At 43.4% G+C, this 10,490-nt stretch overlaps 1 protein-coding gene across 3 annotated transcripts in view; it reads left to right on the top strand.

The window, feature by feature from the left end:
* Positions 1 to 4,440: 4,440 nt before the first annotated feature.
* Positions 4,441 to 10,490, top strand: part of NCK2 (NCK adaptor protein 2) — a 159,998-nt gene continuing 153,948 nt past the window's right edge. The window contains exons 1-2 of one of the 3 annotated variants that reach the window (XM_084616834.1): positions 5,077 to 5,343; positions 7,948 to 8,048. The gene's annotated coding sequence lies outside the window, so the exon portion shown is untranslated. Of the gene's footprint in view, positions 4,581 to 5,076; positions 5,344 to 7,947; positions 8,049 to 10,490 lie in introns of those variants that run through there. The other 2 variants (XM_084616835.1, XM_084616833.1) reach the window with 2 other exon arrangements.

Raw genomic sequence — 10,490 nt, 5'->3', positions numbered from 1 at the left:
GTCTCAGGCTAGGGAGCTGCACAAGGACTGATACTTAGAAGGCAGGCAGCTGGGCTATCAAATTCCAATGTAAGGGTGGACAGTCCAGTCAGGTAAGAAAAGGTCTTTTTGCTGCTTCCTGGTTCGTGTAGACAGAGCTATAGTTGAAAGTAAGAAGGAACCAAATACCTCTTCCAGTTGACTTCTATGGAGTCACCTCAGGGAGGAATTAGATCTAGAGTATTCAGAAAGTTAATTAAAAGTAGAAATGAGTAGGATAAGGGAAGAAACTAACAGATGTAAAATGGAATTATCCACATATTTTAGGAATAATTATAAGACACCTAGTTTAAAGAGGAAAAGGATTTAGTTTAGTGAAGCAGAAAGATCCCAGGAAAAGTAATAATTTTGGAAAATTGGCCTGTTTCAAAAGCTGAAAGCCCCTATATCGTGGATAAGTACTAAGTTCCCTCTACTGTTTTTTCCTGATTAGGGAAGAATCCGTGGAGGTTTTTCATTATCCCATGAATTTAGTTTGGAGCTGCTTGTGACAGGTTTATGTATTATTGTCTCAAGAGCCAAGAAAAATGAACTGGTGAGAGATAGACTGAGCCAGTATTGGTAAGTGCAAGCCCTCTTTTCTCATAGCAAAATGTAAATTTAGTTAAAATTGTGTACTTATTAAGTTATTGTAGCATTCATAGGAGTACTATTGCATAGTTGCAAAATGACTTTTATTATAACTTGGTTTTACTTGCTAAGCACCCAGCCCTGCAAGTTACTCCACAAGGCCAGACCCTTTCACTGCGTAGATCCCCAATGACTTACAAAACATGCAGAGGGGTCTGCCCCCACAGAAACAGCTCCAGGATCAGGTCCCAAATAATACCTTTTTAAAACAAATCTTCTAGGCTGAAATTTTCTCTTCTGCCCAAATATGGGTGGGTTTTTTTTCCATTTCATTTTATTTTTAGTTTGTGGAAAATTCCTTTAGCCATTTCTGAGTTATCAAAGCTTAAAAAAAATTATCCTGATACGTTTGTTTACAAAAATGTGCCATTGCATATGTATGCAAAATACCCACGTGCTACTTGTTATGAATGCATCCATACCTTAATACAGGTTGTAATGCAGAAAATGACAGAACTTTTCTTTTAAACTTCCAGCTTATGTGTAAGTAGTCATTACTGAGGAATGCAGGTTTTGCTAAGTTTTCAAACTTTCATTTTAAAATTAATAGTAGCATCTATCACTTACATAGTTCTCTACTTCTTACTGCATAAATATTAACTAACTAGTCACCACAGTCCCCTAATGAATAAGGTTGTATCATGACCATTTTTCAGATGACAACGTTGAGACACAAAAAGATTGTGTCTTGCTCGTAGCTAGGGCCCTACCAAATTCACAGTCCATTTTGGTCAATTTCATAGCCAGGGTTTTAAAATTAGTCAGTTTCACATTTTCAGATGTTTTTATCTGAAATTTCACAGTGTTTTAACTGGGGGGGGTCCCAATCCAAAAGGCAGTCAGGGTGGGGGTGTGTGTCACAGGATGGGGAGGTTGAGCCATGGCCTCCCACACTGATGGGGTGGGAGCTGATAGCTGGAGCCATGCCATCCCCGTGCCCGGGGGCTAATAGCTGAAGCTGTGGCCTCCCCAGGCTGGGGGCTGACAACTGGAGCCAATGGAGATCCCGGAGGTGGATCTGACCCGCCCTAGGAGTGGCCCCTGCAGGGGAAGAGGAAGTCTTGTCCTTCCCCATCCCTGGCTGGGCCTAGCAGCCCTACACAAGGTAGGAGCCCCCAGCTGGAAACCAGATTTCATGGAGGGGATTAGATTTCACGGTCCATGATGTGTTTTTCAGGGCTATGAATTTGGTAAAGCCCTACCCATAGCCCAGGAGTGATCAGTGCCTAAGATTAGAACTCAGGGGTTCCCAGCTTCTAATCCTATATAGTCATTGTATAGATGCAGTGTTGCCACCTCTCATGATTTTGTCATGAGTCTCATGATAATTATTGTTTTTCTTAAAGCCCCAGCTCTAGGAGTCAAGTGGATATGTGATGAATTCAGCCTTAATTCTTAAAGAAAAAGTAAGTTTCTAGCCCTCGTGGCTGTGGAGATAGCTTCAAAATGTGACCCCCAGTGCACTCTAAAGGCTCAAAAAGCAGAAGGCAAATATAAAGAACACCAAATATATTGTTTTTACATAATCTCATGATTTTAAAGCCAATCTCATTATTTTTGAACATTTGGGGTTGGCAATACTGTGAGTCCTGCCAACCCCTGGGCACCACCACCAGGAAGTGGTGCCTACCTCACCAGATAAGGCCAAAAAATTCTTGGGTACTAGGACTCAGGCATAATTTGAGGAGGTTAAAGAAAGGTACAGTTCCTTTATTTCCCTCCCATCTCTTGCTGGCTCACCTCTAAAACTAACACTGGAATATTTCTGTCTTCCTCCCAGCCCACAACGCACAGCTCTAAGGCAGAGAAAAGGAGCTGAATTAACAGTGTGTGTGCAGCCAGAGCAGTGCTGCCCTGGAACCTGAGTGCAATTTAATGGGGAGAAGGCACATTCGTACCTTTCAACTTCCCAATGTCCAAACATTGTGGGATTCCTTCCTTTAGTGTAAATAACCTTGCTATAACTTCAGTCTCAGAATTCTTTAATTTTGATTCAAATAATTTTTAGCAGTAAAATTGAGGGGACACCAAATGTGTGTGCAATGTAAATAAGTTTTGGACAAAAATGAGTGATGCTCATTGAAAATGAGGCGATATGAGGAGAGAATGAGGGGAGAATACAACAGCACCAGTCCCTCTTACCTACCCCACAAGTCCCCTACCTAGCCGCATTAGTGGCCTCAACCCACAGCACCCAGACATTATCAAACCCCACCCACCTTCCAGTAGAGCCAGCCTCCCCTACAAGTCTCCAACCAGCAGCTCCTACCCCGTTATCACCTACCCCCACAAAATAGCCCCTTGTTATTTCCGCATAGGGCAGGTCATTGATGATTTGCTGGTATTTTGAGAACTGCAGACCCCAAAAGGTTGAAGACCACTGTATTAGACCATCTGTATTAGACTCATCTGTAACAATGAGTTCAGTTCTGCCCCCTCTGGTGTTAGTAGCAAAACACCCATTGACTTCTCTTGAAGGAGGATTTGCCCAGTTACTAACATTAAAAAATGCTGAACTGAGCACGGGCAGTAGACATTTTTATATGTTGCAGGATGCATTTAAGATTTGGCCTAAATTTTCAATTATTTTAAACATTTATAAAATATAAGACCAACAGACCTTTTTTTCCATTTAAAAGTGTCTATAACATCGTTTGTTTAAAAACATTCTCCAAACAAACATATCTGAAACCCCACCATTGATTTACTAAGAACATTAAAGTGAAAATGACTTTAAAGCAAAATGAAACTGATATGGTAGTGTTAATGATGTGGGCAAAGATTTGTTTTATTACTATATATATATAATTGTTAGTGTCAAACAATTAGGAGCTAAATCCTGCCAATGCCTTTACTACTGACTTCAATGGGGCTGAGTTGGAGCATGTCACTGAACCTACAGTCAGTGCATGCATTGACAAAGTGGTTGCTTGACTCATTTAAGGTGTATCTCGTGTGAGCATTTCTACCTGGCATACTTTACTGGGGTAGAGATGCAGACATAACAGGACTGGTGTGTTGCATACTTTTGCAGTAGTATGTCTTTGGTGGAAAATGTCTGTGATTTCATAAATTTTCCTGTCTTGCACACAGTTTTTTGTTTTGGAGCGGAGAAGAGCAGAGGAGAACCTAGGAAAATTAAATACAAAAATCTGTTAACAAAATATAAAAGTTGAATGTTTACAATGGGAAAAAAGCCAGGGAATGCAAAATTCAGGAAGCAGCAACGCTAATTTTCTCATACTACACATGCTTTAAAGTATTATTACTTTACTGTACCATCCCAACATAATCCAAAAAACTAGATGTGTAATATGGCTACATTAAAGTTATGAGGATTTAACTTAGACATTTCCTATTTTTGTGCTCTTAAAGTCACAACTGTGCGATTGCAGTAACCATATTTTGCATTTAATTTTTTGCACACAGACAGCACAGCACTGCCATTACCTTTTTACTAGGGAGCTCTCTGAGCTGGTGTATTCCCTCCGCTCCAGTCCTGCCTCCAGGAGGCAGAGCTTCTGCAAGCGACCTCACAGACTTGGCCAATCCGCTCGATTAGACGCTGTGATGCTATTCCTGAAAGTTCCCTTCCCTAGGGTGGCACTTCGGGGAATAACATTGAATGCTTTCTATTTTTAGTGGGCAGGCCAAGCGCTTTGTCCCCAGCCCTGCCAGCTAACCCCAATTCAACTCCTCGGGAAGGAGAGGGAAACATTTGCAGCTCAGCAGGAGAAATGACTGAAATCCTCTCGAGTGAATCCCTGACAAAGGAGGTGTTAGGCGGAGTGTCCCTGGCGAAGGACGCCCTCGGCACACATCGCGCTGCAAACTCTGTGGCGCGGCTAGAGTCAAAAAGAGGGTGGGTGGGGGAACGGCTTTGTGCGGCTCCATCTTTTCTCTCTCTCCAGGTCAGTTTTGCTCAGTTTACAGTCAGAGCGACCTGCTTTGGCTCCCCTCCGCCCGGCATACGCAGCCTGGGCTCGGCCCACGCGCCCCGGGCCGCGCAGCCCCGGCCACCAGCTCCTCCTGAGCCCGCCCCGGCTCACAGCGCCCAGGTGTGCGCCGGCGGGCCCGGGCCCAGCCGTGGGCCCGATCCTGGCCGTCCTGCAGCCTGAGCGACTCCGCCCTTAGGAGAGGGCCTGGACACCCCACTCCCCCCAAAAGAACTTCAAGTGTTGGGGGGCGGCGGGAGGGAAGGAGCAGCCCCCCCTGCAGCTGCCCGAGCCAGCCCAGCCCAGCCCAGCCCAGCTCGAGCAAGGGGGAGCCCAGGGGCCCGCCCCTCCCGGCCGATCCCGGCCGCGGCAGGAAGGGAAGGGAAGGGGAGGGGTGTGTAGCGGGGGGAGGGGCTGCTGCTGCCGCTGCCGCTGCCGCCGCCGGGCTGAGGAGAGGCAGCAGCGCCGGGGCCTTGGGCACGTCCGGCCGGCCCGGGGGAGGGGGTGAGGAAGAGGAAGGGGGGACTCGGCCCCTCACGAGGACGCAGCCGCCGGGGAGGGGGCAGAGCGCGCGCGGGGGAGCCAACCGCCGCCGCCGCCGCCGAGACAAAGAGCGGAGCCCGCCTGGGAGACCCCCCCCCCTCCGCTGCCGCCGCTGCCATTACTGCTCCGCTCCCGCCCCTCGGCCGGAGAGCGCCGGGCCCCCGCCCCGCCGCGAGCCAGCGCTGCCCGGCCCGAGGTGAGAGCGGGGACGGCAGCCGCCGCAAACTTGTGGCGGCCGCTGCCGGGGAGTTGGGTGGCCCCGGGGGGCGCTGCCGGGCCTAGGGCCGCTTCCCCCGCCGGGCCTGGAGCCCCGCGTCGGGGGCAGCCCCAGGGGGCGGGGTGGGTGGGACTCGGGCTTGGCGGGGCCGGGGCCGCAGGAAGCGGCCGGCGGGAGGGGGAGGTCGCTGCCACGTTCGGCCGCTGTGTCTGCGGGGAGGCCGGTCCGGGCGATGGAGCCGCACAAGCGCCTTGTCCTCGCGGAGTTTTTTTTTTTTTTTTTTTTTTTTGTTGCGTGTCTGACAGCTGCTGCTGCTGCTTTGTAGCAGGGTCCGTGCTGGGGAAGGGGCAGGGCAGAGCCGCGTGGCGGCGTCTCGAGCCGGGGTCTGGGACTCCGCTGGGCTCGCCACTCACCCTGCTGTGCAGGCTGACACCGGAGGCGAGCTACTTCGAACATGGCTTAACTTAAGTGCAGCTCAGGTCTCGCTGTGTAGCTCAGAGCCCGACTAGCAAAGGGGCAGAAAACAATGCTCAGCTAGGACTCAAATGATAACCCCGTCAATAAAATAACCAGCCTTAATATGTCCAGTTCCTTATGTGACAATAAATCCTGAATAAATATTGTGTGAGTATAATAAAGGCAAATTGGCAAAGGCAAAACTGATTATTTGCATTTCTGTTTTTAATGATTTCATCCCCTGCAACTTACTTATTTAGCTTAAGTTAGGTAGCATCTAGTACTTATTTCATCTTAAATGTTAAAGTTTACATTCTAATGGAAAGTTGGTATTGTATAAAGTTTTCAGAAGAGTTTAATGTGGTATTTGAAACATTGACAAGCATTAGTATTCAAAAATTAACACCTGTGATTTGTTTACTAGGAATGGAACTCAGTTTTTATATGTGGTAATACATGTTTATAAAACATTAGACCCTTTGTACCTATTTAATAAGTCAAACCCAGCACCTGACACGATTAAAACAAACTAACAAAGCCGAAACAACCTTCAGATGCTATATGTTTGTATTTGGTGAGTTTTAACTTTGCATATATATCTAAAACTGTATTTTCACTTTTGTAGAAACCGTGTTACATTTAATGCCATTAAAGTCAGTACACTGTGGCAAGCTGATACTTGTCATTTATGTTTGTGTCATGGTAGCCAGACTAATAATCAGTAATATTGAGCAGTCTACAGGTGCTGGGGACGGGGGACCAAAATAATACCTAAATTAAAGATATGACTTTTAAGTTAATAAAAAAAACAACCCCAAAACAAACCTACAGATAGACTCCGTGTGGGCAGAATAGGTTAGTAATTCAGGTTAGAATTGCAACTTTGATTAATCTTCTTGGCCCATATAATGTAGTTTGTAAGGTATTTTATGTCTCCTGTTAGACGACCATTGCACTGTAAATAGCTGTGTGTATTGAAATCAAGTTGTGAACTAAATATTGAATTTCACTTAAAATTGTTTTTTTTTTCCTGTGTTGGTTTAAAAATTCGAGTGCTATCTACATTTTTTATTTAATTTTGCCCTTTGTGTATCTGGATTCCATTTCTTTTTCTACCTTCTTATTTGGTAGTTGTCTCTGAAGGCCATGCTATTGCTGTAGCAGCTTAATGAACAATAGGAAATCAGGCTTCTTTTCAGTGATGGCACAATAGTGTTGTCCTAATGCCATATATATATATATATATATATACAGGTTAGCTCTGCCATTTTTGGCTTCTGTTCTCCAGAACTTGGGCCAGTAGCTTAGAATGGAGGAGAAGTCTAGGTTTTCAAGTACTTACCAGAAGAGAGCTTCTTAGAAAGGGTCCCTTTTTAGCTTAACAATATTTCCTCTAGAAGTGTCATTACCCTGCTGTCTGTTGCAACTGTTCTTAAGCAATTTTAACCTGTCATCACTGCTTAGGAACTATGATGCCAATACATCTTATATTTGGATTGTAGACATAACTGTAACTATGAAATAAGATTTAGGTAGCTTAGTGATTTTAGTGCTTCTAAAAGATATTGTCTTTACAACTCTGAAAACTGAAATCTTCTGTCTGACCCAAGCAGTCAAGTTTTTTCTGTTTATATTTCAAGTTTTGCTATCCCACCAGTATGTCCCAACGGAGAGCATTTCAGTCTTCATAACTATTCCTTGTTTTCTTTTCTGAGACTTCCAACAAGGAGGCCAGTTGTGCAGTAGGGGTGGAGATTGGAGGCACTCTTGCCTACTAACATCATGACTAAAATTTGCAAATAACTTTTTGTAGGCCAGTGAACAGCGTTAAGATGGTAAACATTTTGACACTGCCTGTGTCAACTGTATTTGGATTATTACCCAGAGGTGAAAGGCATATTCCAGCTTCTTGAGCTTTATAATAATCTTCCAAATCTTCTTCCCCTTGCTCTCCTGCAAAAGAAACACAAAGGTAGTAATTAGTCATCTATCCTCTGCATGGTTCCTTATATTGATCTCTGGGTAGTAGGTGTCTGATAAATTTGAAACTCCAGCATCTCACTGGCTGCTGTAACAGAAGGAACTTACTATCTCTTCTTCTTTCCCCCTCTTCATTTCCCTTGAAAGCTTCCTGATAGCTCTGTGTAGTTGGGTGAGGAAAGGTCTGCACCAGTCTACACCTCTCCCAGCATCTCCTGGCTGCTGCAAGGGGAGAGAGCAGGACAAAGGTCTGCTATTCTTTTCTTACCTACAATTTATTCTTATTGTGTTCTCTTCCACTGTTGGTAACTGTTGTGTATTCCTTTGCTGATGCCCATGGCTTTCCTCAGCAGCAATCTAAAATTTGAGATTCCAGTAGCTTCATTTTTGGCTACAGTTCTGATAAGCAGTAATGAAACTGACCAGAGTCGTCTGTTTCTTAACACTGCTGCTTCTTGGTGGAGTTACTCAGGGTGCTGCTGCTTGGCAAGTTATGAGCTGCCAGCAGCAGCAGAACTGCCTACAGACTCATGGAGACAATACTTTATTAGTTTACATTTGGCTCAGGGTTGAAAGGCTGTCTTTAACATAACAACGTGGTCTAGAAATTTTTGTTTCTGAAATAAAAGTTCAAATTCTACAAAAACTTATAGTTTAGGCCCACTTATCAGGGAAAACTTTCCATTTAACCTGATAAATGGATTTTTTCAAGGCATGGCTGTAATCATTACATTTTCTATGTTAGGAATTTTATTTGTGGAACTAGTCAAAAGTTTTGAAGTAATTTCCCAGTGATTTGCTATAAATTTAGTTTCTTTAGTGTTTTTAGTTCAAAATGAATTTAGTAGTGGTGCATGATGCTGGATAAGCCTCATTGGATGATGCTCCATCAAAATAGCTCATCCTGGTTTTGGAGGGATAGCCTCTGGGGATGGGCGAAGTTGCTGTGGAGGAGACCTGCTTTTTCACTTCCTGTAAAGGAAAATATCTAAAGAAAGTGCATTTTCTTTTTATCATATTTAAGGTATACATAAATACCACAATGCCTTCAGTTGCCATAGGGTGAGATCTTGTAAACACTCACAAGTTAAGTAGGGTGGTACCGCTATCAATATTTGGATGGAATATCTCCTTGGAAAACTCAGCTGATCTTGGTCATTTAGTAGGTAACATTATTTCCTCTAAGTGCTCACCTAGACAGAGAGTGACTATAGCACACCAGCTTGCTGTTCAGTAATGTGTCCTGTGTGGACATTAGTGCAGCACAGTGAAAGTCCTGGAGTTCAGCTTGGCTTGAAACTATAGTTAGCCAAGTCTAACACTTCAGAATTTTTGCTTGGCTAACTATGCTTTCAAGCCAAGTTGCACTCCAGAACTTTCAGTGCACTGTAAGTATCCACACAGGATGTTACTGCGTGGGAAGTTGATGCGCCATACATTCACAACCTGGCTTGCTGTGCGGTAACTTGATGTGTAGAAAAGCCAGTCAGCAAAACCAACTTCCCGTGCTGGTACGGCACAGTTATGAGGTACCATCTTCTGGAAGAGATATTAAACAAGGTCCTGATGACTTGTGGTCATTAAACAACCCATAGCACTTTTTGCAAGACTGAGTGTTGACCCAAATGTTCCAAGCCAATTTCCATTTTAGATAATTCCATTTTATCAAGCGAAATCTCCCTGCAGTTGCTATTAGATACATTAGCAAGTTTATCATAAATTATTCTGTAGCGGTGGTTTGTATGGTTAAACTGATGATATAGTTCACTTTAATAGTGGGTGAAGCAGTTCTTTATGGTGTTTAGTTTTTTAAAGTTATTTGAAATTTTTCATGCTGAAGGGGCTACATAAATGTATGATTTGTTATTTTTAATTAATACAAATGAGAATAATTCATTTATAGTGCATGAAAACATGAAATGGAATTGAAAGTTGAATTACAAGAACAGATCTGTGTAAAGTATACATCTTCTACATAGTAGATGAATTTGTTTCCATTTTGTTAACAAAAGAATGGATCCTAAATTTTGAACCCATGAGAAAAAACACTTCTTGTATAGCGAGTTGGTTTAACAGAGGTATTTTTAAGATTTAGTAGGCTTTATTAAGTGTATAAGTTCAAGTGTGCAGAAAAGAATCTTGGTTAGCAATTATCAGCATTATTAATTTAAAACTGTTCTAAATATGCATAGAAACAAGCAGAGTGTACCAGCCCCTTTCAGTAAAGTGTTGAATTTGAAAAATACTGAATGTTATGAAAAACTCTTGGTTAGTTACCTAAGTGTCCACTGTATTTGCTGGGCTATAACAGAATGTTTTGTGAATGTCAGAAATAAGCTTTATATGGCAATGCGATTTTCTTTCCTGCCTGGTAGATGAGGTCAGTGTCAAAACTGACATAGGTTTCCATGTGGTGATATGCAACGTGTATGTATTTATACTGTGAAGTAGGTAAAACTCAAGATGACCATGCAATGGTCTAGAAAGGACAACTTTCAAAGTCTTCTAAGGAATGTAGATATAAATATACATTACATTAATGTAGTGCCTGAGTTGGAAAATTTAAATACATAGAAATCAGAAAAGTGGTTTCTTCAGCAAATTTAACCTCAGCCATGTTGCACCTGTGAAGTATTTTAGGTAACTGTGTATGTAGTGTAACGTAGATATTGAGGTTTACAGTGTGTGGA

Source organism: Lepidochelys olivacea, assembly GCF_965140295.1.
Source record: "Lepidochelys olivacea isolate rLepOli2 genome assembly, chromosome: 1".
Classification (NCBI taxonomy): Eukaryota; Metazoa; Chordata; order Testudines; family Cheloniidae; genus Lepidochelys; species Lepidochelys olivacea.
The sequence above is the reverse complement of the archived record's forward strand: the minus strand, read 5'-3'. Positions and strand labels throughout refer to the sequence as shown.